At 45.2% G+C, this 15,565-nt stretch overlaps 1 pseudogene; it reads right to left on the bottom strand.

The window, feature by feature from the left end:
* Nucleotides 1–3,931: 3,931 nt before the first annotated feature.
* Nucleotides 3,932–15,167, bottom strand: LOC133775073 (sphingolipid delta(4)-desaturase DES1-like; annotated as a pseudogene).
* Between the last annotated feature and the right edge of the window lie 398 nt (nt 15,168–15,565).

The raw sequence follows: 15,565 nt of genomic DNA, 5'->3' as shown, positions 1-15,565 counted from the left end.
TGGAGGATCTATCAGCCACCTGCGACTGCTGCAGCAAACTATTGCAAACTTGGTGACTTAAAACAATAGTCATGTATTCTTTCCCAGTTCTGGAGGCCAGAAGTCTGAGAGCCGGCAGGGTTGCTCCCCCTGGGGTGGCTGTCCCAGCGTTCCTGGGCATAGGGCTGTAGCGCTTCCCTCGGCCTGTCCTCTGCGTGTCTGTATCTTCCTTTTCTGGTCTCGAATCTCACTCTGCCTCACCCTTGCAAGGACATTTGTCATTGGATTTAGGGCCCAGCTGGATAATCCGCCACTGAAGATCCTTAACTTAATCACATCTGCACAAAGCTTGTTCCCCAATAAGGTCGCATTGAAAGGTTCTGGAGATCTGGTGTCAGTTTCCCTGCGGGTGGGGGTGGGGTGGGGACAGAGGGTGCCCAGGATTTGGCCTAGCGTGGAGGAAGAATGAGTTGTAATCAGACGACAAGCAGATACTTTCTCATTAGCTCCTTACTTTGATGTTTGAATATTCAGACAGATTTTTGTTGATTGGCATGCTGGCTAGTTTCTGGGAACATATAGAAATAACTGGGTGACCGTATGGGCACTATAATTCTGATGATCCCTTTAAATTTAATACTGACATGTCACTGATTCTGAATATGTTGCAATGGGAATGATTCCTAAGATTCAGATACGTAAAAAGGAAACCCTTAACTGTTTCCCAATATTCCTGTTTCAAGCTTCACTTACTTGATGGTAAACATCTTTCCACTTAAAAAATCTCAAACTCTTCAATAATTTGGGTCCTTTTAGATTTAAAGTTAAGCGTTTCCCCTTCTGCTTGTCCTTCTCCCCGAGGATTGATTCCAACCTCTCCAGTTTAGGTGGCCTAGAAAGTGCAATGGTTATGAGTGAGCCTTCAAACCCATACTCCCTGCGGTACAAACCAGCTCCTCTACTTGCTGGCTGGGTGATCTTGGGGTTGCAGGTGGGGCTCCTGGGAAGAAAGCTGTGAGGTGTTGGCTAAGGAGTGCCCTTGGGATCAACATTCACAGAAGGGAATGAGAGCAGGAGGGCATCCCATGGTGACACAGGCCCAGTGCAAGCCTCTGCCAGCTCCCGAGAGAGCCCTGGAGCTCGGATGGCCCCTCAGCGGTGTCCAAGTTGGATGGGATGGCTCTACACGCTCTCAGTGATTGGACATTGAACGTGGGCTGGCCTGAGGAGTGTTCCCACCTCTTGGCAGCCGAGGGGACAATGGAACTGGCTGACAGCTGTGGACTGTCTGCTAACAGCCCCGCAGCACCTGCAGGCATGGCCGGTGCAGCCCAGCATCCACCATCCTGCTGCTTGGATCCACTTTTCCATCCATGTCCTGAAGCAGCTATTCCAGGAGGCCTTTCTTCCTGGGGAAATTCAGAGGAGAAAGGTTCAGGAGATGAGGTTGTTTTTGTTTTTGTTTTTGTTTTTGCCCTCCAGCTTCTCCGTGACCACTTTCCCTTGCAGGCTATGTCAGCCTGAATTTCCTGTCCAGAAAAGCAAAAGATCCCAGGCTGAAGTGATGTTAGAAACGTCAAAACCAAATACCGCCCAACAGCTTCCCTCTGCTTCTGTCAGAATCGTGACACATATGATTTCTTTCACCTGGATCAAGTTTCATCATCTTAAGTCAGGGAGAGACGTGGAAGGTCCTGTTGGTGTCAGAACTCTATTTAGTCTCGGTTTTATTTTGGGCAGGGAATCTGCTACACACTTTGGGTCCCCTGAGAAACAGAACTGCCCAATTTTGAGGATTTTACAGGTGATCTAAGGAGAGTCCACTGTGCCCCCAGCAGCCGCCTCTCCTATGAGATGCATTTCCGCTGGGCTTCATGTTGACAGGCTTTAGTGTCGCCTGTGTCTGGGTTTCTAAAGCCAGGCATCAATCTCTGTGACGCCGTGGCTTCTTTGCCAAAGCAGCTCCCAGCTGGCAGCTGCAGGAGAGACACATGGGCCTGGCTCCCTGGGGGGCCCCATAAATCCTGCTGTCTGCAGGTGCCTTGGGGCAAGTGGAGGTGAGAACACAGGCAAGTCCATAGCTGCTTGGTGATGTTGCACTGATTGAAAAATAAGAGTTCTGGTTGCCCTGGATTAACATTGTGCGAGGGGTACTTGGGGAAGCTTGCTGTCACAGAGGCGAGCTGAATATTGGCTGTGGTTGTTCACCACGTGGCTAAGTGCTGGAAGTCGACACTGAGCTGAAACGGGGTCAAAGCCAATTGTCACCACCATAGAAAGAAATTAGGGGATAAAAGAGCAAATCTGACAGTTTATTACAAATGAAATTTGTTGCTGTTTCTCAACATAGAGAATGTGTGCCTATTATATACAGCCTATGACACGGCCGTATGAAAATTGCTGGAAGTGTGGTTAAACATGCATTTACTTCCTACATTGTTATGGGGTATAACATAAGTTTTGGAGAAGACATTTCTTTAAAAGATTTATTTACTTATTTGAAAGGGTTGTAGAGGAAAAAAGGAGAGATCTTCCATCTGCTGGTTCACTCCCCAAATGGCTGCAACTGCTGGAGCTGGGCCAGGCTAAAGCCAAGAGCCGGGAACTCCATCTGGGTCTTCCACGTGGGTGCAAGGGCTTAAGCACCTGGGCCATCTTCCATTGCTTTTCCCAGACCATTAGCAGGGAGCTAGATCGGAAGTGGAACAGCTGGGACTTGAGTGGGAGCCCATAAAGGATGCTGGCACTGCAGGCTATGGCTTTAACCTGCTGTGTCACAGCACCAGCTTTGTAAAAGCTTTTCAAAAATATATACTTACAAAATGACACATGTGGCCAAAAACGATCTTCAACAATTACAGGGAATTTAAACAGTGCAGTGACAGGTTGACTGAAGCTGGAATTCTTTACTTTTTTTTATTAATATAAAGAGAACAGATTTCATGCATCCCATGGGTACAATTTCAAGAAGACAACCACACTTCTCTCGCTCTCCTGTTCCTGCCAGCCCCCTTCCTCCCATCCTCCGCTCTCTTCATCAGTTTTTGCAAAGACATAATTTTAATCTCTATATTAAGTTACCACTAATCATAATACTCAACAAACAAAAAGCAGGAATACCACAGTTCCACAGGAGTATAAATAAGGACTAAAAGCCACCATCATACTCCAAAATGACCACTTCATTCATATACATTTTTTTTGAATTTTGTATTGACTGTCATATATCAGAGAAAACATATGATATTTGTCTTCTTGAGACTGGCTTGTTTCACTTAGCATAGTCATTTCTAGTTGCATCCATTTTGTTGCACAAGACAGGATTTTATCCTTTTGGGGACTGAGTAGTATTCCACTGTGTGTATACCACATTTTCTTTATCCAGTATTCAGCTGATGTTTGATACTGTTGAGATCCTACTTTGAAATTGTACAAGGCAGTCTTTTAAAAATAATTTTAATTTATTTGAAAGGCAAAGAGAGAAGAACAGAGACACAGAGATCTTCTATCCACTGGTTCACTCCCCAGATGGTCCCAATAGTCAGGGTTGGCCCAGGCTGTAGCCAGGAACCTGGAGCTCCATCTAGATCTCTCTTGTGGGTGGCAGAAGCCCAAGTCTTAAGCCACCACCTGCTGCCTCCCAATGTGTACACTAGCAGGAGGCTGGCTCAGAAGCGGAGTGGAGACTTGAACCGCGGCACTCCTATGTGATATGCAGGTGTCCAAAGCAGCAACCTAGAAGCCGCGCCAAATGCCTGCCCCACACGAGGGTGGTGTTGATCCCTCACTAGTTTAAGTTTAGCAATGCAAAAATCCCACTGTGCCTGCTGTGTTAAACCTTCAAAGAGGAGTCTCTGGTTCTCAGGATCTTCCCTCCAGGAGCAGCTTCTGATGCCTCTTCCCTCTCAAGGATGGGCTTACTGTGTCACCCCTCAAAACGAAACGCTTTGACTCAGCAACGGTTGTGGGCGATGTTGTCATAGTACGCAGTGGAGATTTTCCTTATGAGTGGAAGGCTTTTTCCAGGAATATTAGGGAAGTCGTGGTGTTCATGATAATAACCCACACTGAAGGGAAATAAATTCACAGACCCAGGATCCCAGTAAGTTTCGGGTCCTTTAGGAACATGGGATGTTCAGTTGTAAAATGTCCAGAAATCAGGAGCAAACCAGAAATCAGGTAAGCCTGCTGCTAGTAGTAAAACAAAGATTTATTTTCTACAGTGTAGTAAAGCAATTGCCACAGTGATCTGGACCATAGTATTGCCAATTTCCAGACAAGAAATTAGTTTGTGTTGATGGTGTTGATGAACAGATGTTAACAGGCACAAAACAGAGGCTGAAGAACAACCCATATTAACTCTCTAAAGGAGGCCCAGCAGAACCAGCCTTAAAATCAGTAGGAACAACCACACTGACGCCATCGCTGCCAGCGTGGTGGTGATGACCCCTGTGGTGCCCCTTAAAGGAAATCAGATGTGGAATCCCCATGGCAATTTTAGCAAATATTCCAAACTAAAGATTCCATATTTTTTTAAGTGGCCAAATGTGCTATTTTGGGCAACCTATGAATAGCCAGAGTCATTGAGTGGCTAATGCAGCTGCCAAGAGTGTTGTGTCCCAAATACTACCCATTTCAAGTCCAAGTCTTATTTACTAAGAAAAATGCAGAGGCTGGCTCTGTGGTGTATTGGGTTAAAGTTCTAGCCTGCAGTGCCGGCATCCCATATGAGCGCTGGTGTGAGTCCCAGCTTCTCTACTTCCAATCCAATATTCCCTGCTAATGTGCCTGGGAAAACAGCAGAGCATGGCTCAAGCCCTTGTGCCCCTGCACCCAAGTGGGAGACCAGGAAGACGTTCCTGGCTTTGGATGGTCTCAGCTTTGGCCATTGTGGCCATTTGGGGAGTGAACCAGTGGATGGAAGAACTCTCTCTGTCTCTACCTCTCTCTCTGTTTCAAATAAATAAATCTTAAAAAATAAAAATGCAACAAACTGAGTAAGAACCATAATAATTATCATCCACATCAAGTTGATAGAGGTGTCATCCAGAATTATTTACCTGGTTACTTTGCCAGGATCTGCTGGCGTGATGGGCATGGGTTGGTGGGTGTAGACAGTGGGAGTCTTCCTGTGGAGATGGATTCCTCATGGGAGTGGTGACTCACGGCTTTGGCTAATACATTGTTTACATGCATCGTGAATTCTGTTAAACGTAAGCCAAATCCAATACTTAAGATATACAATTTCCCTGTGCACAGCTGAGCTGATGGTACTAAGATGCACTTAGTTAGAGGGATCAGCAGAAATGTTGCTGAAATGCTGAATTCCATGTAGATTTCTATTTTCTACTTTGAGGATATTCACAAAACCCATACAATACTGGAGTGTAGGTAGTAAAGACCAGAGCGTGTTCATTTAGCTGCAGAATCAAATTCATACTCAATACTAAAAATCTTCTCTAAATAGCCAATATTTCATGATCTGTCCCATACTGTCCCTGGAGAAGAGAAAGGAGAAAAATATCTGTTGGGGATATTTGTTTCTCTGTGAGGCTTGTATGAGGAAATATACTCAGTTACTTTGCTTGTTCTCTCCAATTTTATGGAACTAGGTGACTTTTTTATGAGAGTGGGAGTTGGCGTGGGCCATGTGTGGAGATGGCAGCATGGGTCTGTGTGTGAGTCATGTTTCTGTGCTCTGATCTGGGAGTAATATACAGTAGGCCCTCTGGAGCAGTGGTTCCACATTCAACCAGTCGGCCAAACACAGGTTGAAAGTATTTGGGGAGCCGGCGCCGTGGCTCAATAGGCTAATTCTTCGCCTGCGGTGCCGGCACCCCGGGGTTCTAGTCCCGGTCAGGGCACCGGATTCTGTCCTGGTTGCCCCTCTTCCAGTCCAGCTCTCTGCTGTGGCCTTGGAGTGCAGTGGAGGATGGCCCAGGTCCTTGGGCCCTGCACCTGCATGGGAGACCAGGAGAAGCACCTGGCTCCTGCCTTCGGATCAGCGTGATGTGCCGGCCACAGTGCACTGGCTGCAGTGGCCATTGGAGGGTGTACCAATGGCAAAGGAAGACCTTTCTCTCTGTCTCTCTCACTGTCTCTCTCACTGTCCACTGCCTGTAAAAAAAAAAAAAAAGTATTTGGGGAGAAAAAAGGTGAGTCTGTATTGAACATGTGCAGACTCTTAATTCCATAAACAACACAGTATAGCAGCTATGTATATAGCATTTACATTGTATTAGGCATTACAGGTAACCCAGAGATGCTTTAAAGGGTACGGGAGTATGTGTACAGATTACATGCAAATACTGGAGGATTTTATCTAAGGACATGGGCATGTGCAGATTTTGGAATCTGTGTGTATGTGAGGCAGGTGCATGTCCTGGAACACATGCCCTGCAAGACAGCTGTGCATGGTTCCCTGAGTATTTACTAATATGCTTACATATTATACATCTCAAAAGACTTTATGTGCACCATTGAACTATACTTAGTGGAATGAAGTATACTCCTATAGCTAAATACCTGATCAAAATGTCTCTTTGATTAAACTTCAGAATATTAATACATTATTAGCTGCTTTTTTTTTTTTTGACAGGCAGAGTGGACAGTGAGAGAGAGACAGAGAGAAAGGTCTTCCTTTGCCGTTGGTTCACCCTCCAATGGCCACTGCTGCTGGTGCGCTGTGGCCAGTGCATCGCGCTGTTCCGATGGCAGGAGCCAGGTGCTTCTCCTGGTCTCCCATGGGGTGCAGGGCCCAAGCACTTGGGCCATCCTCCACTGCACTCCCGGGCCACAGCAGAGAGCTGGCCTGGAAGAGGGGCAACCGGGACAGAATCCGGCGCCTCAACTAGGACTAGAACCCGGGGTGCCGGCGCCTCAGGCGAAGGATTAGCCTATTGTGCCGTGGCGCCAGCCTAGCTTTTTCATTACTTTAAATAATTAAATACCCAAGAGGAGCTTCTTAGAAAGGAAGAAGGTTTAGTTCAGATTACAGTTTGGAAGGTTCATGATCCAAGATCAAGCTTCTCCGTTGGTAGAGCTAGAGGATGGAGAAGGTGCAATCATATGGCCAGCCAGGCAGCAGAGAGCACGGGGTGCACACTCCTTCACTCCTTGGCATCCATCTGTCTGTATAGAGCCCAGCGAGCCGATCACAGGCACTCCACCCCAACAACCCAAACCAATCACTTTCCAGGGCCCCACCTCAGACACCATAATGCAGTTAAGCTCCATCCTTAATCCACTAACTTAAGGACTCAGAAGATTAAGACTTCAGCATTTTGGAGACACCCAAACTACTTTCCAAACCAAAACATTGTTTATACAAAAATTCCTGAGGTGACAAAAATGGAAAAAGCAAGTTATATTTTTAATTAAACATCTCATTTTTCAATAACATTTCTATAAGATGAACAGATTTCATGTATTTCGTAGATACAGATTTAGGAGCATAGTGATACTTCCCACCCCACCTTCCTCCTGTCCATGCTCTCACCCTCCCTCCTCCTTCCTTTCTTTTTCTTTTTCTTTTTTCATCCAAAAACCTTTTATTTAAGGTGTACAAACTTCATGAATTTCATAAATACAACTTTAGGAACACAGTGACAGTGATTCTTCCCACTGTACCACCCTCCCACTCCCACCCTTCTCCCTCTCCCTTCTCCTATTCCCATTCTTATTTTTTACCGAGATCTATTTTCAATTAACTTTATACACAGATTAACTCTATACTAAGTAAAGAGTTCAACAAATAGTATGAGAAAAAACTGTTCCTTAACAATTTTTTGATTTCTTCTTTGACCCAGTGTTCATTAAGGAGCATGTTGTTCAGGCACCATGCTTCATTCCATTAGGGTCAGAGATGATGTATGGTATGATTTTGATTTTTTTGAATTTGCTGAGATTTGCTTTATGGCCTGGCCTGTGTAGTCACCATGCACTGGTGAGAAGAATGTGTATTCTGCAACTATAGGATGAAAACTTCTGTAGATATCTGTTAGGTCTATTTGGCCTATAGTGTTAACTATTGTTTCCTTGCTGATTTTCTGTCTGGTTGATTTGTCCATTGTGAAATCGGGGTATTGAAGTCAATGTCTCCCTTTAAATCCATTAACATTTCTTTTAAATAGCCAGGTACCCTGTAATTAGATGCATATACATGTTTTATAGCCACATCTTCCTGTTGAATTGATCCGTTAATCGTTGCATAATGCCCTTCTTTGTCTCTTAACAGTTTATGTGTTAGTCTATTTTGTTTGATATTAAGATGGCTACACCAGCTCTTTTTTGGTTTCTGTTAGCATGGAATATATTTTTCTATACTTTCACTTTCAGTCTGCATGTATCTTTGTAGGTGAGATGTGTTTCTTGTAGGCAGCAAATAGATGTTCTCCCTGCCCCCCAGTTCAGCCAGTCTGGATCTTTTAGTTGGAGAGTTGAGGCCATTTACATTTAAAGTGACTTGATAAGTAAAGACTTGGACCTGCCATTTTCCCCATAAATATTCCTATTGTTCACTTTGGATTTCATTTGTACTTTTACTGGGAGATTTTCTGCCTTCACCTTCTTTCATAGTGATGACCATTTTTCTGTGTGTAGCACATCCTTAAGCATCTTTTGTAACACTAGATAAATAGTGAAAAAATTCTTTCAATTTCTGTTTGTTATGGAAGGTCTTTATTTCACCTTCATTGATAAATGAGAGCTTTACAGGGTGCAGTATTCTAGGTTGTATTCTATTATTGCCAGTTTCCAGATAAGAAATTAGTTTGTGTTGATGGTGTTGATGAACAGATGTTAACAGGCACAAAACAGAGGCTGAAGAACAACCCATATTAACTCTCTAAAGGAGGCCCAGCAGAACCAGCCTCAAAATCGGTAGGAGCAACCACACTGGCGCCATCGCTGCCAACGTGGTGGTGATGACCCCTGTGGTGCCCCTTAAAGGAAATCAGATGTGGAATCCCCATGGCAATTTTAGCAAATATTCCAAACTAAAGATTCCATATTTTTTTAAGTGGCCAAATGTGCTATTTTGGGCAACCTATGAATAGCCAGAGTCATTGAGTGGCTAATGCAGCTGCCAAGAGTGTTGTGTCCCAAATACTACCCATTTCAAGTCCAAGTCTTATTTACTAAGAAAAATGCAGAGGCTGGCGCTGTGGTGTATTGGGTTAAAGTTCCAGCCTGTAGTGCCCGCATCCCATATGAGCGCTGGTGTGAGTCCCAGCTGCTCTACTTCCAATCCAATATTCCCTGCTAATGTGCTTGGGGAAACAGCGGAGGATGGCTCAAGCCCCAACTGTAAAATTTCCGGAGATTTGTCTTCTAACTAGGATATTCTTTCTTCTGTCTCACCAAGTCTGTTCTTAAGGTTTTCTACTGCATTTTACTTGTTTATTGAATTCTTCATTTCCAATATTTCATTTTGATTTCTCTTTAAAATCTCAATTTCATGAGAAAAATTTTCATTCATGTCATGTACAGATTTCCTTAGTTCATGGATTTGCTTCTGATTACTTCTAAGTAATCTACCATCAATTTTTTATTTTTGACAGGCAGAATGGACAGTGAGAGAGACAGAGAGAAAGATCTTCCTTTGCCTTTGGTTCACCCTCCAATGGCTGCCGCGGCCAGCACACCGCGCTGATCCGATGGCAGGAGCCAGGTGCTTCTCCTGGTCTCCCATGGGGTGCAGGGCCCAAGCACTTGGGCCATCCTCCACTGCACTCCCGGGGCCACAGCAGAGAGCTGGCCTGGAAGAGGGGCAACCAGGACAGAATCCAGTGCCCCGACCAGGACTAGAACCTGGTGTGCCGGTGCCGCTAGGCAGAGGATTAGCCTGTTGAGCCATGGCGCCGGCAGTTACCATCAATTTTTTGAATTCTGTTTCTGGAATTTCTTCAGTCTCTTCATTTTCACATTCTACTATTTTTTTTTTTTTTTTACAGGCAGAGTGGACAGTGAGAGAGAGAGAGAGAGAGAGAAAGGTCTTCCTTTGCCGTTGGTTCACCCTCCAATGGCCGCCGCGGTAGCGCGCTGCGGCCGCCGCACCGCGCTGTTCCGATGGCAGGAGCCAGGTGCTTCTCCTGGTCTCCCATGGGGTGCAGGGCCCAAGCACTTGGGCCATCCTCCACTGCACTCCCTGGCCACAGCAGAGAGCTGGCCTGGAAGAGGGGCAACCGGGACAGGATCGGTGCCCCGACCGGGACTAGAACCCGGTGTGCCGGCGCCGCAAGGCGGAGGATTAGCCTGTTGAGCCACGGCGCCGGCCCACATTCTACTATTGAAGTGTGTTGTCTTCCTTTGGGGGCATCATATTGTCTTCCTTATTCTTGTTTCTTGAATTGCTGCATTTATTTTTAGGCATTTGTGGAGATACTTGTTGGTTTATTTTTTCTCCCTGTGATGGCTTTTATCTGAACTATGCCTCTGTGGCTTAGTGGAGTGTCTGCTCTTCTGCTCTTTCACCCTGAGGCTTGTGCTGGGTGTGGCCAGGGAGCTCTGTTCAGTGCTCCAGGGTGAGGGGAATGTCCAAGGTGACTCCCAAATTGGGTGTGGTAAATCTCCTCTTTTTTTATTTTATTTTTTTTTAAATCAGAGGGGAGGTTTGTTCAGCTCTGTGGGGTAGTCTCATGCTCACCTCCTCTTCTTCAAGATCAATGCCTGGGCGCTAGTCCCAGTGGATACAACATTCGTCCATGCTGCCACAATAACCACATAAAGGATCTGTGCAGTCTTTGGTGTGAGCACAGATCCTGCAGCAATGACCCTCACCTGGCAATCAAGGAGCCCCAAGTATGTAGACCACCCAGAGTGACTGAAAAGTCCCAGCCATGCCCTGCACCCTCCCAAGCAGCCGCAGTGTTTTCACGGTCCCTGGGTCCCTGCACAAGGCTCCTACAGTCGTGAGCACCCAGCCCCCTGTCAGTTCTCCCAGCCAGAGTTCAGGCATTGCCTCTTGTCTGGTTGCTGGACGTGAGCTGGTGCTCTTGGCTGCTGGGGTCCTGAGTTGTGCACGTCCATACTCTCCATGTAGGTCCACAGTGTCCCTCTAACTTGTGTAGAGCTTCCTCTGCCATTTTCTCCCTAATTCTTCCCTGAGATTGCACTCTCATGGTTTTTTTTTTTTTAAACTATCTTCCTCTAGACTAGAGCAGTAAGCTCCCTCCCTATTCTGTCATCTTGGTGCCTCTTCCTCTTCTCTTCTTATTCTTTGAATTTTTACAGTGACACACTTTCCATTTATTTTATAATCATATGCTTAACTCTCTACTAAGTAAAAAATTCAACAAATAATAAGAAAAAAAAAAAACCACTGTTCTGCAACAGTAGAGACGAGGGCTATAAACAAAAATCAAATATCAAAATGTCAATTTCACTCCTGTACATCACATTTTGTGTGTGTGTGTGTGTGTTCTGTTACCACAAATCAGAGAAAACGTATGATATTTGTTTTTTTGGGGCTGACTTATTTCACTAAGTATAATGATTTCCAGTTGCATCCATTTTGTTGCAAAAGACAGGATTTCATTCTTTTTTATGGCTGAGTATACCCCATATTGTGTATATACCACATTTTCTTTATCTAGTCATCAGCTGTTAGACTCTGGGTTGATTCATATCTCAGCTATTGTGAGTTGAGCTGCAATAAACATGGGGTGGTATAGATAACTCTTTGCTCTGATTTCATTTTGTTTGGGTAAATAGGGAGATGAATGGATCAACTTCTCATGATCAGTGTTTGTTTGCTACACTATAATCGTATTCCCCATCAGATTTCAGTTGGAACACAACTGGGTGTTGATTATTTTTTTATTTCTGGGGCAGTGCCATCAGAATGTCCTTTACGGGCTGAGGATTGTGTTGTGTTCTTTTTTTTTTTTTTTTTTTTTTTTGACAGGCAGAGTGGACAGTGAGAGAGAGAGACAGAGAGAAAGGTCTTCCTTTGCCGTTGGTTCACCCTCCAATGGCTGCCGCGGCTGGTGCGCTGCGGCCAGCGCACCACGCTGATCCGAAGGCAGGAGCCAGGTGCTTCTCCTGGTCTCCCATGGGGTGCAGGGCCCAAGGACCTGGGCCATCCTCCACTGCACTCCCGGGCCATAGCAGAGAGCTGGCCTGGAAGAGGGGCAACCGGGACAGAATCCGGCACCCTGACGGGGACTAGAACCTGGTGCGCCGGTGCCGCAAGGCAGATGATTAGCCTATTGAGCCGTGGCGCCGGCCCTGTGTTGTGTTCTGATGAGAGCAGGATTCCCACGGAGACTCAAAGGCCTAGCGTATTAATCTGCGGGGGCCACCATAACAAAATCCCACAGACTGGCTGGCTTCAACAGTGGACCCTCATTGTCTCACCACTCTGGAGGCCACAGCCCAAGGTCAAAGTGTGGGCAGCCCTGGTTTCTCCTGCGGCCTCTCTGCTTGGACTGTAGACAGCTGTCTTCTCCCTGTCTCCCCTCTGTGCCTGTGTCCTCATCTCTTTATGAGGGGAGCAGTCAGGTGGGAGTAGAGCCCACCCTAATGATTTTGTGTTGCCTTCATCACATCTCCAAATCGGTCACATTCTGAGGTCTTAGGTTTAGGAGTTTAGTATATGAATGGAGAAGTGAGGGCGGAAGGACACAGTTCAGCTCATCACCAGGTTTTGACCCAAGCAAAGGGTCAAGAGAACATGTTTGGAGACTTCCTGATAACTCTTGGATGCTGAATCTCCCTGAGAAGGAACTCGGTTTTGTTTATAGATGGGACAGGTTGCTTTTGGATTTTTTTTTTAATTAAAGAGTTTACAGTTCTATGCTTGAGTAGCAAATGTGGGGACTAAGGAGGATGCTGAGCTGGTGGAGTCTTCGTGTTCACTGAAGCATAGGACACGTGGATCATGTTCATCTCCTTTCTGGAATTTTCCAGATGAGGTCTTTTAGGATTTCTGTAAAATCCATTTCTTCTGTTTAAAAATTTTAGTTTGTGGGGCCAGTGTTGTGGAGCAATGGGCTAAAGCACCACTTGAGCCCAGGCTGCTCTGCTTCTGATCCAGCTTCCTGCTAACTTGCCTGGGAAAGCAGTGCATGATGGCCAAGTACTTGGGCACCTGCCACCCATGTGGGAGACCTGAATGGCATTCTAGGCTGCTGGTGATGGCCTGGCCCAGTCCAGCCCTAGATGTTGTGGTCATCTGGGGAGTAAAGAAGTGAATAGAAGATCTCTCGGTCTCTGTTTGCTCACTCTGCCTTTCAAATAAATACAACTAGATCTTTATTTTTTTTATTTTTAATTTTTTTTAACTTTTATTTAATGAATATAAATTTCCAGTGTACAGCTTATGGATTACAATGGCTTTCCCCTCCCATAACATCCCTCCCACCCACAACCTTCCCCTCTCCCACTCCCTCTCCCCTTCCATTCACATCAAGATTCATTTTCAATTCTCTTTATATACAGAAGATCAATTTAGTATAAAGATTTCAACAGTTTACAACTAGATCTTTAAATAATTAGTTTGTGTGCATTAAAAATGATATGGAATTAAAGTATTCTTAAGTCTCTTGTTTTGAGCTTGATTAGTAAAAATGCTTTGGGGTAGCTCATTTTTTACTATTACATTCTTAATTTCTTCATACGTTTTATATTTCTGTCTGAATCAAAGATGATTTCTCATAGATGTTGGATATTTTACCTTTTTTTTTCTTTTAGAAATTTTGAGAACTGAGAATTGGAACCATATGGAAATTTCTTGCTGATGCAAGCTTGGAATTCTAAAATTTCTTTTACAGTTAGAGGAACTAATGTTTGGCCCAGTGTCCCCCCCCACCCCCTCCCCGTGGTAATGCAATTCCAAAATGTTATCATTTCAACATGTAGCCAATACAAATTACTAATGAGATATTTTAATGTCTTTCCATACCAAGTCTTTCAAATCTGGAGAGTGTTTTACTCGGAGTACATCTAAATTCAGACGAGCCACGTTTCTGGCACGACTGGGCACGACTGGGCACAACTTGGGCAGCACGGTTCCAGGCACGATTCTCAAGTCTACCCTGATGGTTTCCTTCTTAGGCTTACGGGTTTCTTTTTCAGCCTAATGGGAGCTGTCTTATAAACAGCACTCCCACTCATGTTGGCTGCGGTACTGAGTTCTATTGCATGCTTAAGAAACCTTGAGCAACCATTTTAACTTTTTTAAAAAATTTATTTGACAGGTAGAGTTATAGACAGTGAGAGAGAGAGACAGAGACAAAGTTCCTCCCTCTGCTGGTTCACTTCCCAAATGGCTGCTACTCAATCCAAAGCCAGGAGCCAGGTACTTCTTCCTGGTCTCCCCTGCGGGTGCAGGGGCCCAAGCACTTGGGCCATCCTCCACTGCCTTCCCGGGCCACAGCAGAGAGCTGGACTGGAAGAGGAGCAACAGGAACTAGAACCTGGTGCCCATATGGGATGCTGGCGCCGCAGGTGGAGGATTAACCAAGTGAGCCATGGTGCGGCCCTAACTCTTAATCCAAAGTTTAAAGAAAGGATTATTAATTTGAAAGGCAGAGTCACACACACACACACACACACACACACACACTGATCTTCCATCTGCTGATTAACTCCTTGGATGACTGCAATGGCCGGGCAAAAGCCAGAAGCCAGGAACTCCATCTGGGGACCTAAGCACTTGGGCTATCTTGCTGTGTCTTCTCAGGTGCATTAACAAAAACTGGATCAGAAATGGAATAGCTGGGATGAGAACCTACACTCTGACATGGGATCTGGAGTCGTTGCTATATCTATTTCCTTGTCTTTGTTCTCAAACCAGGCGTTTGTGTGTACGCTCAGCTCTTGCTTGTAATATATGCTTATGCAGCAAATGAAAACTAACACGTATTAATACTCTGGCTGTGCACACATTTTCTTTAGAACTATAGGCTCCAGTAGGCAACTGGTCTACTGTCTAAGCTATTACAGGTTTTATCAAATGATTATAACATTGGCTTAGAGATGAAATCGATTTTTGGTTTTATTATGGCAGCACACCCCCTTTAAAATCTGAATCTCTGACTAAGGACCGTGCCAGCTGCTGTAACAACTAAACCTCCAAATGTCCATGGTTTTACACAATTGGAACTTATTTCTGGGTCACTAACAACCCAGTTGGTGGCGATCATGTGCTTCTTGCCTTGTGGATCTGGAGCCCTGTGAGTGCACATGTTCCGTTAGTGGACAGGAAAGAGAATGTGTAGGAAGCACAAGCACTCATCAAAAGCTGGGACCTGAAATTTTCCACGTTGCCTCTGGTCATACTTCATTAGTTACAGTGCCAACCCCGGCTACACAAATCACAAGGGAAACTGAGAAATATGATCTATGTGCCAGGGAGCAAAGGAGAGCATGGATTTGGTGGAGATGACATTCCTGCTGTGGTGTTTATATGAATGAGATTGCCTGTAACTTTCTTTTTCACCTGTGGTTTGTCTGGTGGTTTTCTAAAAAACAATTATTTATTTGAAAGGCAGAGTGACAGAGATATCCTCCATCCATTAATTCACTCCCTGAATGCCCACAATAGCCAGAGGTAGGCCAGGCTGAAGCCAGGAACCAGGAACTC

This window comes from Lepus europaeus, chromosome 16, assembly GCF_033115175.1.
Source record: "Lepus europaeus isolate LE1 chromosome 16, mLepTim1.pri, whole genome shotgun sequence".
Lineage (NCBI taxonomy): Eukaryota > Metazoa > Chordata > Mammalia > Lagomorpha > Leporidae > Lepus > Lepus europaeus.
This window is presented reverse-complemented; position numbering and strand designations above follow the sequence as displayed.